Source organism: Amia ocellicauda, unplaced genomic scaffold (assembly GCF_036373705.1).
Source record: "Amia ocellicauda isolate fAmiCal2 unplaced genomic scaffold, fAmiCal2.hap1 HAP1_SCAFFOLD_64, whole genome shotgun sequence".
Taxonomy (NCBI): Eukaryota; Metazoa; Chordata; class Actinopteri; order Amiiformes; family Amiidae; genus Amia; species Amia ocellicauda.
This window is the reverse complement of record NW_027102994.1, coordinates 360,001-380,000: the sequence shown is the minus strand read 5'-3', so window position 1 is coordinate 380,000 and position 20,000 is coordinate 360,001. Positions and strand designations below refer to the sequence as shown.

General features: G+C 43.5%; 14 non-coding genes and 3 pseudogenes across 14 annotated transcripts; all 17 read right to left on the bottom strand.

The window, feature by feature from the left end:
• Positions 1-860: 860 nt before the first annotated feature.
• LOC136740629 (5S ribosomal RNA) lies at positions 861-979 on the bottom strand. Its single transcript, XR_010813454.1, has one exon. It is a non-coding gene; the product is annotated as a 5S ribosomal RNA (ribosomal RNA).
• Positions 980-2,045: 1,066 nt separating this feature from the next.
• On the bottom strand, positions 2,046-2,164 carry LOC136740568 (5S ribosomal RNA). The gene has a single exon (XR_010813397.1). It is a non-coding gene; the product is annotated as a 5S ribosomal RNA (ribosomal RNA).
• A 1,066-nt stretch (positions 2,165-3,230) lies between these two features.
• On the bottom strand, positions 3,231-3,349 carry LOC136740670 (5S ribosomal RNA). The gene has a single exon (XR_010813492.1). It is a non-coding gene; the product is annotated as a 5S ribosomal RNA (ribosomal RNA).
• A 1,066-nt stretch (positions 3,350-4,415) lies between these two features.
• On the bottom strand, positions 4,416-4,524 carry LOC136740710 (uncharacterized; annotated as a pseudogene).
• Positions 4,525-5,590: 1,066 nt separating this feature from the next.
• On the bottom strand, positions 5,591-5,699 carry LOC136740750 (uncharacterized; annotated as a pseudogene).
• A 1,066-nt stretch (positions 5,700-6,765) lies between these two features.
• LOC136740373 (5S ribosomal RNA) lies at positions 6,766-6,884 on the bottom strand. Its single transcript, XR_010813210.1, has one exon. It is a non-coding gene; the product is annotated as a 5S ribosomal RNA (ribosomal RNA).
• Positions 6,885-7,939: 1,055 nt separating this feature from the next.
• LOC136740691 (uncharacterized) lies at positions 7,940-8,068 on the bottom strand (annotated as a pseudogene).
• Positions 8,069-9,134: 1,066 nt separating this feature from the next.
• LOC136740300 (5S ribosomal RNA) lies at positions 9,135-9,253 on the bottom strand. Its single transcript, XR_010813138.1, has one exon. It is a non-coding gene; the product is annotated as a 5S ribosomal RNA (ribosomal RNA).
• A 1,066-nt stretch (positions 9,254-10,319) lies between these two features.
• LOC136740502 (5S ribosomal RNA) lies at positions 10,320-10,438 on the bottom strand. The gene has a single exon (XR_010813333.1). It is a non-coding gene; the product is annotated as a 5S ribosomal RNA (ribosomal RNA).
• Positions 10,439-11,488: 1,050 nt separating this feature from the next.
• Positions 11,489-11,607, bottom strand: LOC136740298 (5S ribosomal RNA). The gene has a single exon (XR_010813136.1). It is a non-coding gene; the product is annotated as a 5S ribosomal RNA (ribosomal RNA).
• Positions 11,608-12,673: 1,066 nt separating this feature from the next.
• Positions 12,674-12,792, bottom strand: LOC136740505 (5S ribosomal RNA). The gene has a single exon (XR_010813336.1). It is a non-coding gene; the product is annotated as a 5S ribosomal RNA (ribosomal RNA).
• A 1,055-nt stretch (positions 12,793-13,847) lies between these two features.
• Positions 13,848-13,966, bottom strand: LOC136740606 (5S ribosomal RNA). Its single transcript, XR_010813432.1, has one exon. It is a non-coding gene; the product is annotated as a 5S ribosomal RNA (ribosomal RNA).
• A 1,055-nt stretch (positions 13,967-15,021) lies between these two features.
• On the bottom strand, positions 15,022-15,140 carry LOC136740717 (5S ribosomal RNA). Its single transcript, XR_010813532.1, has one exon. It is a non-coding gene; the product is annotated as a 5S ribosomal RNA (ribosomal RNA).
• A 1,077-nt stretch (positions 15,141-16,217) lies between these two features.
• Positions 16,218-16,336, bottom strand: LOC136740489 (5S ribosomal RNA). Its single transcript, XR_010813321.1, has one exon. It is a non-coding gene; the product is annotated as a 5S ribosomal RNA (ribosomal RNA).
• Positions 16,337-17,391: 1,055 nt separating this feature from the next.
• Positions 17,392-17,510, bottom strand: LOC136740689 (5S ribosomal RNA). Its single transcript, XR_010813509.1, has one exon. It is a non-coding gene; the product is annotated as a 5S ribosomal RNA (ribosomal RNA).
• A 1,077-nt stretch (positions 17,511-18,587) lies between these two features.
• On the bottom strand, positions 18,588-18,706 carry LOC136740688 (5S ribosomal RNA). Its single transcript, XR_010813508.1, has one exon. It is a non-coding gene; the product is annotated as a 5S ribosomal RNA (ribosomal RNA).
• Positions 18,707-19,783: 1,077 nt separating this feature from the next.
• Positions 19,784-19,902, bottom strand: LOC136740699 (5S ribosomal RNA). The gene has a single exon (XR_010813518.1). It is a non-coding gene; the product is annotated as a 5S ribosomal RNA (ribosomal RNA).
• Between the last annotated feature and the right edge of the window lie 98 nt (positions 19,903-20,000).

The following is a 20,000-nucleotide window of genomic DNA, read 5'->3' as shown; positions in this document are numbered from 1 at the left end:
TTACAAAACGAACACATTGTCTTGATAAAACAGCTGTAATTGAGTGCCTGACACGCCAGTCAAGCGCAATCTTGAGAAGGTGTGCATTTCAGTAAGGATTTCAATTGACATGCAGTATGAAACTGAAAGGAGGTTGCATCACTATGATGCATAACATTGCATGTATTGTATTTTCAAGTGTGTGCATTCATCCTGTTGTCATTTTGTTTTGAAAGCAGAAGAATCATTCAACAGGTTGCTGAGACAAATGTAAACCAGTAAAACATATGAAGAGAAACAAACCTTGAATATAAGTTCAGTTGTTTAAACATTTGACAAACTATGGTGAGGGGGTAAGAAAACACACAAATCCAGCAGCTCCTGTATTTCAATACACCAGAACCCAATATTATTGGCGAGTCGGGTAGTCCATCATCACAGTTCGAGGGCAGGCATCATTTCAGTAATTTCATCCCGTTGCATTCACATCCGTGCCTTGAATGAGATTGAATGTGATCTTTGCTCTCAAGTATGTTCCCAAGTTTTACACTTTCGTGCTTTGCATGAATGGGAATGGAACCGTGTGTGTTGAATGAGGCTCCTTGTGAGCACTGAACTTTGTCCGGTGGAGTTCTTTTTGTGTTGCTGTAATTGTGTCATTTCTCGATGAGAAAGATTAGGCAACATTTAGTCACTTCTAGCCATGATGCTCAATTTATTTACGAATGTACCCTAGTTACTAGGGACCGTTTACATTGGAGAACAAGATCTATTGTATGCCTGTGTATTTGGGGAAGTAAAATCTGAAATAATGATGAAATTGTGTGTATCCAAAGTTAAAACTCGTGATTTGTCGCCCTCTGGTGTGTAAAAGGTGCAGAAGCTTACAGCACCTGGTATTCCCAGGCGGTCTCCCATCCAAGTACTGACCAGACCCGAGCCTGCTTGGCTTCCGAGATCGGACGAGATCGGGCGTATTCAGGCTAGTATAGCCGTAAGCCAGGGAGGCTGTCCCTGACGCTCTAGTTAAAGGGAAGGCAATATCCGTTTCTGCCGTTCATACTTACAGTTGAACTGTCTCTCTACTCTAAAGCCCGGGACACACCAGCGCGCCGCAGACAGTCCCTGCTAACACGCCACGTTGTGGCAACGTTGTGGCAGCGTTGTGCGTTAGCTGGGGTGCCACACCAGACCGGAACTATATTTTACAAAACGAACACATTGTCTTGATAAAACAGCTGTAATTGAGTGCCTGACACGCCAGTCAAGCGCAATCTTGAGAAGGTGTGCATTTCAGTAAGGATTTCAATTGACATGCAGTATGAAACTGAAAGGAGGTTGCATCACTATGATGCATAACATTGCATGTATTGTATTTTCAAGTGTGTGCATTCATCCTGTTGTCATTTTGTTTTGAAAGCAGAAGAATCATTCAACAGGTTGCTGAGACAAATGTAAACCAGTAAAACATATGAAGAGAAACAAACCTTGAATATAAGTTCAGTTGTTTAAACATTTGACAAACTATGGTGAGGGTGTTAGAAAACACACAAATCCAGCAGCTCCTGTATTTCAGTACACCAGAACCCAATATTATTGGCGAGTCGGGTAGTCCATCATCACAGTTCGAGGGCAGGCATCATTTCAGTAATTTCATCCCGTTGCATTCACATCCGTGCCTTGAATGAGATTGAATGTGATCTTTGCTCTCAAGTATTTTCCCAAGTTTTACACTTTCGTGCTTTGCATGAATGGGAATGGAACCGTGTGTGTTGAATGAGGCTCCTTGTGAGCACTGAACTTTGTCCGGTGGAGTTCCTTTTTGTGTTGCTGTAATTGTGTAATTTCTCGATGAGAAAGATTAGGCAACATTTAGTCACTTCTAGCCATGATGCTCAATTTATTTACGAATATACCCTAGTTACTAGGGACCGTTTACGTTGGAGAACAAGATCTATTGTATGCCTGTGTATTTGGGGAAGTAAAATCTGAAATAATGATGAAATTGCGTGTATCCAAAGTTAAAACTCGTGATTTGTCGCCCTCTGGTGTGTAAAAGATGCAAAAGCTTACAGCACCTGGTATTCCCAGGCGGTCTCCCATCCAAGTACTGACCAGGCACGAGCCTGCTTAGCTTCCGAGATCGGACGAGATCGGGCGTATTCAGGCTAGTATGGCCGTAAGCCAGGGAGGCTGTCCCTGACGCTCTACTTAAAGGGAAGGCAATATCCGTTTCTGCCGTTCATACTTACAGTTGAACTGTCTCTCTACTCTAAAGCCCGGGACACACCAGCGCGCCGCAGACAGTCCCTGCTAACACGCCACGTTGTGGCAACATTGTGGCAACGTTGTGCGTTAGCTGGGGTGCCACACCAGACCGGAACTATATATTACAAAACGAACACATTGTCTTGATATAACAGCTGTAATTGAGTGCCTGACACGCCAGTCAAGCGCAATCTTGAGAAGGTGTGCATTTCAGTAAGGATTTCAATTGACATGCAGTATGAAACTGAAAGGAGGTTGCATCACTATGATGCATAACATTGCATGTATTGTATTTTCAAGTGTGTGCATTTATCCTGTTGTCATTTTGTTTTGAAAGCAGAAGAATCATTCAACAGGTTGCTGAGACAAATGTAAACCAGTAAAACATATGAAGAGAAACAAACCTTGAATATAAGTTCAGTTGTTTAAACATTTGACAAACTATGGTGAGGGGGTAAGAAAACACACAAATCCAGCAGCTCCTGTATTTCAATACACCAGAACCCAATATTATTGGCAAGTCGGGTAGTCCATCTTCACAGTTCGAGGGCAGTCATCATTTCAGTAATTTCATCCCGTTGCATTCACATCCGTGCCTTGAATGAGATTGAATGTGATCTTTGCTCTCAAGTATGTTCCCAAGTTTTACACTTTCGTGCTTTGCATGAATGGGAATGGAACCGTGTGTGTTGAATGAGGCTCCTTGTGAGCACTGAACTTTGTCCGGTGGAGTTCTTTTTTGTGTTGCTGTAATTGTCTCATTTCTCGATGAGAAAGATTAGGCAACATTTAGTCACTTCTAGCCATGATGCTCAATTTATTTACGAATGTACCCTAGTTACTAGGGACCGTTTACGTTGGAGAACAAGATCTATGGTATGCCTGTGTATTTGGGGAAGTCAAATCTGAAATAATGATGAAATTGCGTGTATCCAAAGTTAAAACTCGTGATTTGTCGCCCTCTGGTGTGTAAAAGATGCAAAAGCTTACAGCACCAGGTATTCCCAGGCGGTCTCCCATCCAAGTACTGACCAGGAACGAGCCTGCTTAGCTTCCGAGATCGGACGAGATCGGGCGTATTCAGGCTAGTATGGCCGTAAGCCAGGGAGGCTGTCCCTGACGCTCTACTTAAAGGGAAGGCAATATCCGTTTCTGCCGTTCATACTTACAGTTGAACTGTCTCTCTACTCTAAAGCCCGGGACACACCAGCGCGCCGCAGACAGTCCCTGCTAACACGCCACGTTGTGGCAACATTGTGGCAATGTTGTGCATTAGCTGGGGTGCCACACCAGACCGGAACTATATATTACAAAACGAACACATTGTCTTGATAAAACAGCTGTAATTGAGTGCCTGACACGCCATTCAAGCGCAATCTTGAGAAGGTGTGCATTTCAGTAAGGATTTCAATTGACATGCAGTATGAAACTGAAAGGAGGTTGCATCACTATGATGCATAACATTGCATGTATTGTATTTTCAAGTGTGTGCATTCATCCTGTTGTCATTTTGTTTTGAAAGCAGAAGAATCATTCAACAGGTTGCTGAGACAAATGTAAACCAGTAAAACATATGAAGAGAAACAAACCTTGAATATAAGTTCAGTTGTTTAAACATTTGACAAACTATGGTGAGGGGGTAAGAAAACACACAAATCCAGCAGCTCCTGTATTTCAATACACCAGAACCCAATATTATTGGCGAGTCGGGTAGTCCATCATCACAGTTCGAGGGCAGGCATCATTTCAGTAATTTCATCCCGTTGCATTCACATCCGTGCCTTGAATGAGATTGAATGTGATCTTTGCTCTCAAGTATGTTCCCAAGTTTTACACTTTCGTGCTTTGCATGAATGGGAATGGAACCGTGTGTGTTGAATGAGGCTCCTTGTGAGCACTGAACTTTGTCCGGTGGAGTTCCTTTTTGTGTTGCTGTAATTGTGTCATTTCTCGATGAGAAAGATTAGGCAATATTTAGTCACTTCTAGCCATGATGCTCAATTTATTTACGAATGTACCCTAGTTACTAGGGACCGTTTACGTTGGAGAACAAGATCTATTGTATGCCTGTGTATTTGGGGAAGTCAAATCTGAAATAATGATGAAATTGCGTGTATCCAAAGTTAAAACTCGTGATTTGTCGCCCTCTGGTGTGTAAAAGATGCAAAAGCTTACAGCACCTGGAATTCCCAGGCGGTCTCCCATCCAAGTACTGACCTGGCCCAAGCCTGCTTAGCTTCCGAGATCGGGCGTATTCAGGCTAGTATGGCCGTAAGCCAGGAATGCTGTCCCTGACACTCTACTTAAAGGGAAGGCAATATCCGTTTCTGCCGTTCATACTTACAGTTGAACTGTCTCTCTACTCTAAAGCCCGGGACACACCAGCGCGCCGCAGACAGTCCCTGCAAACACGCCACGTTGTGGCAACATTGTGGCAACGTTGTGCGTTAGCTGGGGTGCCACACCAGACCGGAACTATATATTACAAAACGAACACGTTGTCTTGATAAAACAGCTGTAATTGAGTGCCTGACACGCCAGTCAAGCGCAATCTTGAGAAGGTGTGCATTTCAGTAAGGATTTCAATTGACATGCAGTATGAAACTGAAAGGAGGTTGCATCACTATGATGCATAACATTGCATGTATTGTATTTTCAAGTGTGTGCATTCATCCTGTTGTCATTTTGTTTTGAAAGCAGAAGAATCATTCAACAGGTTGCTGAGACAAATGTAAACCAGTAAAACATATGAAGAGAAACAAACCTTGAATATAAGTTCAGTTGTTTAAACATTTGACAAACTATGGTGAGGGGGTAAAAAAACACACAAATCCAGCAGCTCCTGTATTTCAATACACCAGAACCCAATATTATTGGCGAGTCGGGTAGTCCATCATCACAGTTCGAGGGCAGGCATCATTTCAGTAATTTCATCCCGTTGCATTCACATCCGTGCCTTGAATGAGATTGAATGTGATCTTTGCTCTCAAGTATGTTCCCAAGTTTTACACTTTCGTGCATTGCATGAATGGGAATGGAACCGTGTGTGTTGAATGAGGCTCCTTGTGAGCACTGAACTTTGTCCGGTGGAGTTCCTTTTTGTGTTGCTGTAATTGTGTCATTTCTCGATGAGAAAGATTAGGCAACATTTAGTCACTTCTAGCCATGATGCTCAATTTATTTACGAATGTACCCTAGTTACTAGGGACCGTTTACGTTGGAGAACAAGATCTATTGTATGCCTGTGTATTTGGGGAAGTAAAATCTGAAATAATGATGAAATTGCGTGTATCCAAAGTTAAAACTCGTGATTTGTCGCCCTCTGGTGTGTAAAAGATGCAAAAGCTTACAGCACCTGGTATTCCCAGGCGGTCTCCCATCCAAGTACTGACCTGGCCCAAGCCTGCTTAGCTTCCGAGATCGTGCGTATTCAGGCTAGTATGGCCGTAAGCCAGGAATGCTGTCCCTGACACTCTACTTAAAGGGAAGGCAATATCCGTTTCTGCCGTTCATACTTACAGTTGAACTGTCTCTCTACTCTAAAGCCCGGGACACACCAGCGCGCCGCAGACAGTCCCTGCTAACACGCCACGTTGTGGCAACATTGTGGCAACGTTGTGCGTTAGCTGGGGTGCCACACCAGACCGGAACTATATATTACAAAACGAACACGTTGTCTTGATAAAACAGCTGTAATTGAGTGCCTGACACGCCAGTCAAGCGCAATCTTGAGAAGGTGTGCATTTCAGTAAGGATTTCAATTGACATGCAGTATGAAACTGAAAGGAGGTTGCATCACTATGATGCATAACATTGCATGTATTGTATTTTCAAGTGTGTGCATTCATCCTGTTGTCATTTTGTTTTGAAAGCAGAAGAATCATTCAACAGGTTGCTGAGACAAATGTATACCAGTAAAACATATGAAGAGAAACAAACCTTGAATATAAGTTCAGTTGTTTAAACATTTGACAAACTATGGTGAGGGGGTAAAAAAACACACAAATCCAGCAGCTCCTGTATTTCAATACACCAGAACCCAATATTATTGGCGAGTCGGGTAGTCCATCATCACAGTTCGAGGGCAGGCATCATTTCAGTAATTTCATCCCGTTGCATTCACATCCGTGCCTTGAATGAGATTGAATGTGATCTTTGCTCTCAAGTATGTTCCCAAGTTTTACACTTTCGTGCATTGCATGAATGGGAATGGAACCGTGTGTGTTGAATGAGGCTCCTTGTGAGCACTGAACTTTGTCTGGTGGAGTTCCTTTTTGTGTTGCTGTAATTGTGTCATTTCTCGATGAGAAAGATTAGGCAACATTTAGTCACTTCTAGCCATGATGCTCAATTTATTTACGAATGTACCCTAGTTACTAGGGACCGTTTACGTTGGAGAACAAGATCTATTGTATGCCTGTGTATTTGGGGAAGTAAAATCTGAAATAATGATGAAATTGCGTGTATCCAAAGTTAAAACTCGTGATTTGTCGCCCTCTGGTGTGTAAAAGATGCAAAAGCTTACAGCACCCGGTATTCCCAGGCGGTCTCCCATCCAAGTACTGACCAGGCCCGAGCCTGCTTAGCTTCCGAGATCGGACGAGATCGGGCGTATTCAGGCTAGTATGGCCGTAAGCCAGGGAGGCTGTCCCTGACGCTCTACTTAAAGGGAAGGCAATATCAGTTTCTGCCGTTCATACTTACAGTTGAACTGTCACTCTACTCTAAAGCCCGGGACAAACCAGCGCGCCGCAGACAGTCCCTGCTAACACGAAACGTTGTGGCAACGTTGTGCGTTAGCTGGGGTGCCACACCAGACCGGAACTATGTATTACAAAACGAACACATTGTCTTGATAATACAGCTGTAATTGAGTGCCTGACACGCCAGTCAAGCGCAATCTTGAGAAGGTGTGCATTTCAGTAAGGATTTCAATTGACATGCAGTATGAAACTGAAAGGAGGTTGCATCACTATGATGCATAACATTGCATGTATTGTATTTTCAAGTGTGTGCATTCATCCTGTTGTCATTTTGTTTTGAAAGCAGAAGAATCATTCAACAGGTTGCTGAGACAAATGTAAACCAGTAAAACATATGAAGAGAAACAAACCTTGAATATAAGTTCAGTTGTTTAAACATTTGACAAACTATGGTGAGGGGGTAAGAAAACACACAAATCCAGCAGCTCCTGTATTTCAATACACCAGAACCCAATATTATTGGCGAGTCGGGTAGTCCATCATCACAGTTCGAGGGCAGGCATCATTTCAGTAATTTCATCCCGTTGCATTCACATCCGTGCCTTGAATGAGATTGAATGTGATCTTTGCTCTCAAGTATGTTCCCAAGTTTTACACTTTCGTGCTTTGCATGAATGGGAATGGAACCGTGTGTGTTGAATGAGGCTCCTTGTGAGCACTGAACTTTGTCCGGTGGAGTTCCTTTTTGTGTTGCTGTAATTGTGTCATTTCTCGATGAGAAAGATTAGGCAACATTTAGTCACTTCTAGCCATGATGCTCAATTTATTTACGAATGTACCCTAGTTACTAGGGACCGTTTACGTTGGAGAACAAGATCTATTGTATGCCTGTGTATTTGGGGAAGTCAAATCTGAAATAATGATGAAATTGCGTGTATCCAAAGTTAAAACTCGTGATTTGTCGCCCTCTGGTGTGTAAGAGATGCAAAAGCTTACAGCACCTGGTATTCCCAGGCGGTCTCCCATCCAAGTACTGACCAGGCCCGAGCCTGCTTGGCTTCCGAGATCGGACGAGATCGGACGAGATCGGGCGTATTCAGGCTAGTATGGCCGTAAGCCAGGGAGGCTGTCCCTGACGCTCTACTTAAAGGGAAGGCAATATCCGTTTCTGCCGTTCATACTTACAGTTGAACTGTCTCTCTACTCTAAAGCCCGGGACACACCAGCGCGCCGCAGACAGTCCCTGCTAACACGCCACGTTGTGGCAACATTGTGGCAACGTTGTGCGTTAGCTGGGGTGCCACACCAGACCGGAACTATGTATTACAAAACGAACACATTGTCTTGATAAAACAGCTGTAATTGAGTGCCTGACACGCCAGTCAAGCGCAATCTTGAGAAGGTGTGCATTTCAGTAAGGATTTCAATTGACATGCAGTATGAAACTGAAAGGAGGTTGCATCACTATGATGCATAACATTGCATTTATTGTATTTTCAAGTGTGTGCATTCATCCTGTTGTCATTTTTTTTTGAAAGCAGAAGAATCATTCAACAGGTTGCTGAGACAAATGTAAACCAGTAAAACATATGAAGAGAAACAAACCTTGAATATAAGTTCAGTTGTTTAAACATTTGACAAACTATGGTGAGGGGGTAAGAAAACACACAAATCCAGCAGCTCCTGTATTTCAATACACCAGAACCCAATATTATTGGCGAGTCGGGTAGTCCATCATCACAGTTCGAGGGCAGGCATCATTTCAGTAATTTCATCCCGTTGCATTCACATCCGTGCCTTGAATGAGATTGAATGTGATCTTTGCTCTCAAGTATGTTCCCAAGTTTTACACTTTCGTGCTTTGCATGAATGGGAATGGAACCGTGTGTGTTGAATGAGGCTCCTTGTGAGCACTGAACTTTGTCCGGTGGAGTTCCTTTTTGTGTTGCTGTAATTGTGTCATTTCTCGATGAGAAAGATTAGGCAACATTTAGTCACTTCTAGCCATGATGCTCAATTTATTTACGAATGTACCCTAGTTACTAGGGACCGTTTACGTTGGAGAACAATATCTATTGTATGCCTGTGTATTTGGGGAAGTCAAATCTGAAATAATGATGAAATTGCGTGTATCCAAAGTTAAAACTCGTGATTTGTCGCCCTCTGGTGTGTAAAAGATGCAAAAGCTTACAGCACCTGGTATTCCCAGGCGGTCTCCCATCCAAGTACTGACCAGGCCCGAGCCTGCTTAGCTTCCGAGATCGGACGAGATCGGGCGTATTCAGGCTAGTATGGCCGTAAGCCAGGGAGGCTGTCCCTGACGCTCTACTTAAAGGGAAGGCAATATCCGTTTCTGCCGTTCATACTTACAGTTGAACTGTCTCTCTACTCTAAAGCCCGGGACACACCAGCGCGCCGCAGACAGTCCCTGCTAACACGCCACGTTGTGGCAACATTGTGGCAACGTTGTGCGTTAGCTGGGGTGCCACACCAGACCGGAACTATGTATTACAAAACGAACACATTGTCTTGAAAAAACAGCTGTAATTGAGTGCCTGACACGCCAGTCAAGCGCAATCTTGAGAAGGTGTGCATTTCAGTAAGGATTTCAATTGACATGCAGTATGAAACTGAAAGGAGGTTGCATCACTATGATGCATAACATTGCATGTATTGTATTTTCAAGTGTGTGCATTCATCCTGTTGTCATTTTAATTTGAAAGCAGAAGAATCATTCAACAGGTTGCTGAGACAAATGTAAACCAGTAAAACATATGAAGAGAAACAAACCTTGAATATAAGTTCAGTTGTTTAAACATTTGACAAACTATGGTGAGGGGGTAAGAAAACACACACATCCAGCAGCTCCTGTATTTCAATACACCAGAACCCAATATTATTGGCGAGTCGGGTAGTCCATCATCACAGTTCGAGGGCAGGCATCATTTCAGTAATTTCATCCCGTTGCATTCACATCCGTGCCTTGAATGAGATTGAATGTGATCTTTGCTCTCAAGTAAGTTCCCAAGTTTTACACTTTCGTGCTTTGCATGAATGGGAATGGAACCGTGTGTGTTGAATGAGGCTCCTTGTGAGCACTGAACTTTGTCCGGTGGAGTTCCTTTTTGTGTTGCTGTAATTGTGTCATTTCTCGATGAGAAAGATTAGGCAACATTTAGTCACTTCTAGCCAAGATGCTCAATTTATTTACGAATGTACCCTAGTTACTAGGGACCGTTTACGTTGGAGAACAAGATCTATTGTATGCCTGTGTATTTGGGGAAGTCAAATCTGAAATAATGATGAAATTGCGTATATCCAAAGTTAAAACTCGTGATTTGTCGCCCTCTGGTGTGTAAAAGATGCAAAAGCTTACAGCACCTGGTATTCCCAGGCGGTCTCCCATCCAAGTACTGACCAAGCCCAAGCCTGCTTAGCTTCCAAGATCGGACGAGATTGGGCGTATTCAGGCTAGTATGGCCGTAAGCCAGGGAGGCTGTCCCTGACGCTCTACTTAAAGGGAAGGCAATATCCGTTTCTGCCGCTCATACTTACAGTTGAACTGTCTCTCTACTCTAAAGTCCGGGACACACCAGCGCGCCGCAGACAGTCCCTGCTAACACGAAACGTTGTGGCAACGTTGTGCGTTAGCTGGGGTGCCACACCAGACCTATGAATTACAAAACTAACACATTGTCTTGATAAAACAGCTGTAATTGAGTGCCTGACACGCCATTCAAGCGCAATCTTGAGAAGGTGTGCATTTCAGTAAGGATTTAAATTGACATGCAGTATGAAACTGAAAGGAGGTTGCATCACTATGATGCATAACATTGCATGTATTGTATTTTCAAGTGTGTGCATTCATCCTGTTGTCATTTTGTTTTGAAAGCAGAAGAATCATTCAACAGGTTGCTGAGACAAATGTAAACCAGTAAAACATATGAAGAGAAACAAACCTTGAATATAAGTTCAGTTGTTTAAACATTTGACAAACTATGGTGAGGGGGTAAGAAAACACACAAATCCAGCAGCTCCTGTATTTCAATACACCAGAACCCAATATTATTGGCGAGTCGGGTAGTCCATCATCACAGTTCGAGGGCAGGCATCATTTCAGTAATTTCATCCCGTTGCATTCACATCCGTGCCTTGAATGAGATTGAATGTGATCTTTGCTCTCAAGTATGTTCCCAAGTTTTACACTTTCGTGCTTTGCATGAATGGGAATGGAACCGTGTGTGTTGAATGAGGCTCCTTGTGAGCACTGAACTTTGTCCGGTGGAGTTCCTTTTTGTGTTGCTGTAATTGTGTCATTTCTCGATGAGAAAGATTAGGCAACATTTAGTCACTTCTAGCCATGATGCTCAATTTATTTACGAATGTACCCTAGTTACTAGGGACCGTTTACGTTGGAGAACAAGATCTATTGTATGCCTGTGTATTTGGGGAAGTCAAATCTGAAATAATGATGAAATTGCGTGTATCCAAAGTTAAAACTCGTGATTTGTCGCCCTCTGGTGTGTAAGAGATGCAAAAGCTTACAGCACCTGGTATTCCCAGGCGGTCTCCCATCCAAGTACTGACCAGGCCCGAGCCTGCTTAGCTTCCGAGATCGGACGAGATCGGGCGTATTCAGGCTAGTATGGCCGTAAGCCAGGGAGGCTGTCCCTGACGCTCTACTTAAAGGGAAGGCAATATCCGTTTCTGCCGTTCATACTTACAGTTGAACTGTCTCTCTACTCTAAAGCCCGGGACACACCAGTGCGCCGCAGACAGTCCCTGCTAACACGCCACGTTGTGGCAACATTGTGGCAACGTTGTGCGTTAGCTGGGGTGCCACACCAGACCGGAACTATGTATTACAAAACGAACACATTGTCTTGATAAAACAGCTGTAATTGAGTGCCTGACACGCCAGTCAAGCGCAATCTTGAGAAGGTGTGCATTTCAGTAAGGATTTCAATTGACATGCAGTATGAAACTGAAAGGAGGTTGCATCACTATGATGCATAACATTGCATGTATTGTATTTTCAAGTGTGTGCATTCATCCTGTTGTCATTTTAATTTGAAAGCAGAAGAATCATTCAACAGGTTGCTGAGACAAATGTAAACCAGTAAAACATATGAAGAGAAACAAACCTTGAATATAAGTTCAGTTGTTTAAACATTTGACAAACTATGGTGAGGGGGTAAGAAAACACACACATCCAGCAGCTCCTGTATTTCAATACACCAGAACCCAATATTATTGGCGAGTCGGGTAGTCCATCATCACAGTTCGAGGGCAGGCATCAATTCAGTTATTTCATCCCGTTGCATTCACATCCGTGCCTTGAATGAGATTGAATGTGATCTTTGCTCTCAAGTATGTTCCCAAGTTTTACACTTTCGTGCTTTGCATGAATGGGAATGGAACCGTGTGTGTTGAATGAGGCTCCTTGTGAGCACTGAACTTTGTCCGGTGGAGTTCCTTTTTGTGTTGCTGTAATTGTGTCATTTCTCGATGAGATAGATTAGGCAACATTTAGTCACTTCTAGCCATGATGCTCAATTTATTTACGAATGTACCCTAGTTTCTAGGGACCGTTTACGTTGGAGAACAAGATCTATTGTATGCCTGTGTATTTGGGGAAGTCAAATCTGAAATAATGATGAAATTGCGTGTATCCAAAGTTAAAACTCGTGATTTGTCACCCTCTGGTGTGTAAAAGATGCAAAAGCTTACAGCACCTGGTATTCCCAGGCGGTCTCCCATCCAAGTACTGACCAGGCCCGAGCCTGCTTAGCTTCCGAGATCGGACGAGATCGGGCGTATTCAGGCTAGTATGGTCGTAAGCAAGGGAGGCTGTCCCTGACGCTCTACTTAAAGGGAAGGCAATATCCGTTTCTGCCGCTCATACTTGCAGTTGATCTGTCTCTCTACTCTAAAGTCCGGGACACACCAGCGCGCCGCAGACAGTCCCTGCTAACACGAAACGTTGTGGCAACGTTGTGCGTTAGCTGGGGTGCCACACCAGACCGGAACTATATATTACAAAACGAACACATTGTCTTGATAAAACAGCTGTAATTGAGTGCCTGACACGCCAGTCAAGCGCAATCTTGAGAAGGTGTGCATTTCAGTAAGGATTTCAATTGACATGCAGTATGAAACTGAAAGGAGGTTGCATCACTATGATGCATAACATTGCATGTATTGTATTTACAAGTGTGTGCATTCATCCTGTTGTCATTTTGTTTTGAAAGCAGAAGAATCATTCAACAGGTTGCTGAGACAAATGTAAACCAGTAAAACATATGAAGAGAAACAAACCTTGAATATAAGTTCAGTTGTTTAAACATTTGACAAACTATGGTGAGGGGGTAAGAAAACACACAAATCCAGCAGCTCCTGTATTTCAATACACCAGAACCCAATATTATTGGCGAGTCGGGTAGTCCATCATCACAGTTCGAGGGCAGGCATCATTTCAGTAATTTCATCCCGTTGCATTCACATCCGTGCCTTGAATGAGATTGAATGTGATCTTTGCTCTCAAGTATGTTCCCAAGTTTTACACTTTCGTGCTTTGCATGAATGGGAATGGAACCGTGTGTGTTGAATGAGGCTCCTTGTGAGCACTGAACTTTGTCCGGTGGAGTTCCTTTTTGTGTTGCTGTAATTGTGTCATTTCTCGATGAGAAAGATTAGGCAACATTTAGTCACTTCTAGCCATGATGCTCAATTTATTTACGAATGTACCCTAGTTACTAGGGACCGTTTACGTTGGAGAACAAGATCTATTGTATGCCTGTGTATTTGGGGAAGTCAAATCTGAAATAATGATGAAATTGCGTGTATCCAAAGTTAAAACTCGTGATTTGTCGCCCTCTGGTGTGTAAAAGATGCAAAAGCTTACAGCACCTGGTATTCCCAGGCGGTCTCCCATCCAAGTACTGACCAGGCCGGAGCCTGCTTAGCTTCCAAGATCGGACGAGATCGGGCGTATTCAGGCTAGTATGGCCGTAAGCCAGGGAGGCTGTCCCTGACGCTCTACTTAAAGGGAAGGCAATATCCGTTTCTGCCGCTCATACTTGCAGTTGAACTGTCTCTCTACTCTAAAGTCCGGGACACACCAGCGCGCCACAGACAGTCCCTGCTAACACGAAACGTTGTGGCAACGTTGTGCGTTAGCTGGGGTGCCACACCAGACCGGAACTATATTTTACAATACGAACACATTGTCTTGATAAAACAGCTGTAATTGAGTGCCTGACACGCCAGTCAAGCGCAATCTTGAGAAGGTGTGCATTTCAGTAAGGATTTCAATTGACATGCAGTATGAAACTGAAAGGAGGTTGCATCACTATGATGCATAACATTGCATGTATTGTATTTTCAAGTGTGTGCATTCATCCTGTTGTCATTTTGTTTTGAAAGCAGAAGAATCATTCAACAGGTTGCTGAGACAAATGTAAACCAGTAAAACATATGAAGAGAAACAAACCTTGAATATAAGTTCAGTTGTTTAAACATTTGACAAACTATGGTGAGGGGGTAAGAAAACACACAAATCCAGCAGCTCCTGTATTTCAATACACCAGAACCCAATATTATTGGCGAGTCGGGTAGTCCATCATCACAGTTCGAGGGCAGGCATCATTTCAGTAATTTCATCCCGTTGCATTCACATCCGTGCCTTGAATGAGATTGAATGTGATCTTTGCTCTCAAGTATGTTCCCAAGTTTTACACTTTCGTGCTTTGCATGAATGGGAATGGAACCGTGTGTGTTGAATGAGTCTCCTTGTGAGCACTGAACTTTGTGTGGTGGAGTTCCTTTTTGTGTTGCTGTAATTGTGTCATTTCTTGATGAGAAAGATTAGGCAACATTGAGTCACTTCTAGCCATGATGCTCAATTAATTTACGAATGTACCCTAGTTACTAGGGACCGTTTACGTTGGAGATCAAGATCTATTGTATGCCTGTGTATTTGGGGAAGTAAAATCTGAAATAATGATGAAATTGTGTGTATCCAAAGTTAAAACTCGTGATTTGTCGCCCTCTGGTGTGTAAAAGGTGCAAAAGCTTACAGCACCTGGTATTCCCAGGCGGTCTCCCATCCAAGTACTGACCAGGCCCGAGGCTGCCTGGCTTCCGAGATCGGTCGAGATCGGGCGTATTCAGGCTAGTATGGCCGTAAGCCAGGGAGGCTGTCCCTGACGCTCTACTTAAAGGGAAGGCAATATCCGTTTCTGCCGATCATACTTACAGTTGAACTGTCTCTCTACTCTAAAGCCCGGGACACACCAGCGCGCCGCAGACAGTCCCTGCTAACACGCCACGTTGTGGCAACGTTGTGGCAACGTTGTGGCAACGTTGTGCGTTAGTTGGGGTGCCACACCAGACCGGAACTATATTTTACAAAACGAACACATTGTCTTGATAAAACAGCTGTAATTGAGTGCCTGACACGCCAGTCAAGCGCAATCTTGAGAAGGTGTGCATTTCAGTAAGGATTTCAATTGACATGCAGTATGAAACTGAAAGGAGGTTGCATCACTATGATGCATAACATTGCATGTATTGTATTTACAAGTGTGTGCATTCATCCTGTTGTCATTTTGTTTTGAAAGCAGAAGAATCATTCAACAGGTTGCTGAGACAAATGTAAACCAGTAAAACATATGAAGAGAAACAAACCTTGAATATAAGTTCAGTTGTTTAAACATTTGACAAACTATGGTGAGGGGGTAAGAAAACACACAAATCCAGCAGCTCCTGTATTTCAATACACCAGAACCCAATATTATTGGCGAGTCGGGTAGTCCATCATCACAGTTCGAGGGCAGGCATCATTTCAGTAATTTCATCCCGTTGCATTCACATCCGTGCCTTGAATGAGATTCAATGTGATCTTTGCTCTCAAGTATGTTCCCAAGTTTTACACTTTCGTGCTTTGCATGAATGGGAATGGAACCGTGTGTGTTGAATGAGGCTCCTTGTGAGCACTGAACTTTGTCCGGTGGAGTTCCTTTTTGTGTTGCTGTAATTGTGTCATTTCTCGATGAGAAAGATTAGGCAACATTTAGTCACTTCTAGCCATGATGCTCAATTTATTTACGAATGTACCCTAGTTACTAGGGACCGTTTACGTTGGAGAACAAGATCTATTGTATGCCTGTGTATTTGGGGAAGTCAAATCTGAAATAATGATGAAATTGCGTGTATCCAAAGTTAAAACTCGTGATTTGTCGCCCTCTGGTGTGTAAAAGATGCAAAAGCTTACAGCACCTGGTATTCCCAGGCGGTCTCCCATCCAAGTACTGACCAGGCCGGAGCCTGCTTAGCTTCCGAGATCGGACGAGATCGGGCGTATTCAGGCTAGTATGGCCGTAAGCCAGTGAGGCTGTCCCTGACGCTCTACTTAAAGGGAAGGCAATATCCGTTTCTGCCGCTCATACTTGCAGTTGAACTGTCTCTCTACTCTAAAGTCCGGGACACACCAGCGCGCCACAGACAGTCCCTGCTAACACGAAACGTTGTGGCAACGTTGTGCGTTAGCTGGGGTGCCACACCAGACCGGAACTATATTTTACAAAACGAACACATTGTCTTGATAAAACAGCTGTAATTGAGTGCCTGACACGCCAGTCAAGCGCAATCTTGAGAAGGTGTGCATTTCAGTAAGGATTTCAATTGACATGCAGTATGAAACTGAAAGGAGGTTGCATCACTATGATGCATAACATTGCATGTATTGTATTTTCAAGTGTGTGCATTCATCCTGTTGTCATTTTGTTTTGAAAGCAGAAGAATCATTCAACAGGTTGCTGAGACAAATGTAAACCAGTAAAACATATGAAGAGAAACAAACCTTGAATATAAGTTCAGTTGTTTAAACATTTGACAAACTATGGTGAGGGGGTAAGAAAACACACAAATCCAGCAGCTCCTGTATTTCAATACACCAGAACCCAATATTATTGGCGAGTCGGGTAGTCCATCATCACAGTTCGAGGGCAGGCATCATTTCAGTAATTTCATCCCGTTGCATTCACATCCGTGCCTTGAATGAGATTGAATGTGATCTTTGCTCTCAAGTATGTTCCCAAGTTTTACACTTTCGTGCTTTGCATGAATGGGAATGGAACCGTGTGTGTTGAATGAGTCTCCTTGTGAGCACTGAACTTTGTGTGGTGGAGTTCCTTTTTGTGTTGCTGTAATTGTGTCATTTCTTGATGAGAAAGATTAGGCAACATTGAGTCACTTCTAGCCATGATGCTCAATTAATTTACGAATGTACCCTAGTTACTAGGGACCGTTTACGTTGGAGATCAAGATCTATTGTATGCCTGTGTATTTGGGGAAGTAAAATCTGAAATAATGATGAAATTGTGTGTATCCAAAGTTAAAACTCGTGATTTGTCGCCCTCTGGTGTGTAAAAGGTGCAAAAGCTTACAGCACCTGGTATTCCCAGGCGGTCTCCCATCCAAGTACTGACCAGGCCCGAGCCTGCCTGGCTTCCGAGATCGGTCGAGATCGGGCGTATTCAGGCTAGTATGGCCGTAAGCCAGGGAGGCTGTCCCTGACGCTCTACTTAAAGGGAAGGCAATATCCGTTTCTGCCGATCATACTTACAGTTGAACTGTCTCTCTACTCTAAAGCCCGGGACACACCAGCGCGCCGCAGACAGTCCCTGCTAACACGCCACGTTGTGGCAACGTTGTGGCAACGTTGTGGCAACGTTGTGCGTTAGTTGGGGTGCCACACCAGACCGGAACTATATTTTACAAAACGAACACATTGTCTTGATAAAACAGCTGTAATTGAGTGCCTGACACGCCAGTCAAGCGCAATCTTGAGAAGGTGTGCATTTCAGTAAGGATTTCAATTGACATGCAGTATGAAACTGAAAGGAGGTTGCATCACTATGATGCATAACATTGCATGTATTGTATTTTCAAGTGTGTGCATTCATCCTGTTGTCATTTTGTTTTGAAAGCAGAAGAATCATTCAACAGGTTGCTGAGACAAATGTAAACCAGTAAAACATATGAAGAGAAACAAACCTTGAATATAAGTTCAGTTGTTTAAACATTTGACAAACTATGGTGAGGGGGTAAGAAAACACACAAATCCAGCAGCTCCTGTATTTCAATACACCAGAACCCAATATTATTGGCGAGTCGGGTAGTCCATCATCACAGTTCGAGGGCAGGCATCATTTCAGTAATTTCATCCCGTTGCATTCACATCCGTGCCTTGAATGAGATTGAATGTGATCTTTGCTCTCAAGTATGTTCCCAAGTTTTACACTTTCGTGCTTTGCATGAATGGGAATGGAACCGTGTGTGTTGAATGAGTCTCCTTGTGAGCACTGAACTTTGTGTGGTGGAGTTCCTTTTTGTGTTGCTGTAATTGTGTCATTTCTTGATGAGAAAGATTAGGCAACATTGAGTCACTTCTAGCCATGATGCTCAATTAATTTACGAATGTACCCTAGTTACTAGGGACCGTTTACGTTGGAGATCAAGATCTATTGTATGCCTGTGTATTTGGGGAAGTAAAATCTGAAATAATGATGAAATTGTGTGTATCCAAAGTTAAAACTCGTGATTTGTCGCCCTCTGGTGTGTAAAAGGTGCAAAAGCTTACAGCACCTGGTATTCCCAGGCGGTCTCCCATCCAAGTACTGACCAGGCCCGAGCCTGCCTGGCTTCCGAGATCGGTCGAGATCGGGCGTATTCAGGCTAGTATGGCCGTAAGCCAGGGAGGCTGTCCCTGACGCTCTACTTAAAGGGAAGGCAATATCCGTTTCTGCCGATCATACTTACAGTTGAACTGTCTCTCTACTCTAAAGCCCGGGACACACCAGCGCGCCGCAGACAGTCCCTGCTAACACGCCACGTTGTGGCAACGTTGTGGCAACGTTGTGGCAACGTTGTGCGTTAGTTGGGGTGCCACACCAGACCGGAACTATATTTTACAAAACGAACACATTGTCTTGATAAAACAGCTGTAATTGAGTGCCTGACACGCCAGTCAAGCGCAATCTTGAGAAGGTGTGCATTTCAGTAAGGATTTCAATTGACATGCAGTATGAAACTGAAAGGAGGTTGCATCACTATGATGCATAACATTGCATGTATTGTATTTTCAAGTGTGTGCATTCATCCTGTTGTCATTTTGTTTTGAAAGCAGAAGAATCATTCAACAGGTTGCTGAGACAAATGTAAACCAGTAAAACATATGAAGAGAAACAAACCTTGAATATAAGTTCAGTTGTTTAAACATTTGACAAACTATGGTGAGGGGGTAAGAAAACACACAAATCCAGCAGCTCCTGTATTTCAATACACCAGAACCCAATATTATTGGCGAGTCGGGTAGTCCATCATCACAGTTCGAGGGCAGGCATCATTTCAGTAATTTCATCCCGTTGCAATCACATCCGTGCCTTGAATGAGATTGAATGTGATCTTTGCTCTCAAGTATGTTTCCAAGTTTTACACTTTCGTGCTTTGCATGAATGGGAATGGAACCGTGTGTGTTGAATGAGTCTCCTTGTGAGCACTGAACTTTGTGTGGTGGAGTTCCTTTTTGTGTTGCTGTAATTGTGTCATTTCTTGATGAGAAAGATTAGGCAACATTGAGTCACTTCTAGCCATGATGCTCATTTAATTTACGAATGTACCCTAGTTACTAGGGACCGTTTACGTTGGAGATCAAGATCTATTGTATGCCTGTGTATTTGGGGAAGTAAAATCTGAAATAATGATGAAATTGTGTGTATCCAAAGTTAAAACTCGTGATTTGTCGCCCTCTGGTGTGTAAAAGGTGCAAAAGCTTACAGCACCTGGTATTCCCAGGCGGTCTCCCATCCAAGTACTGACCAGGCCCGAGCCTGCCTGGCTTCCGAGATCGGTGGAGATCGGGCGTATTCAGGCTAGTATGGCCGTAAGCCAGGGAGGCTGTCCCTGACGCTCTACTTAAAGGGAAGGCAATATCCGTTTCTGCCGTTCATACTTACAGTTGAACTGTCTCTCTACTCTAAAGCCCGG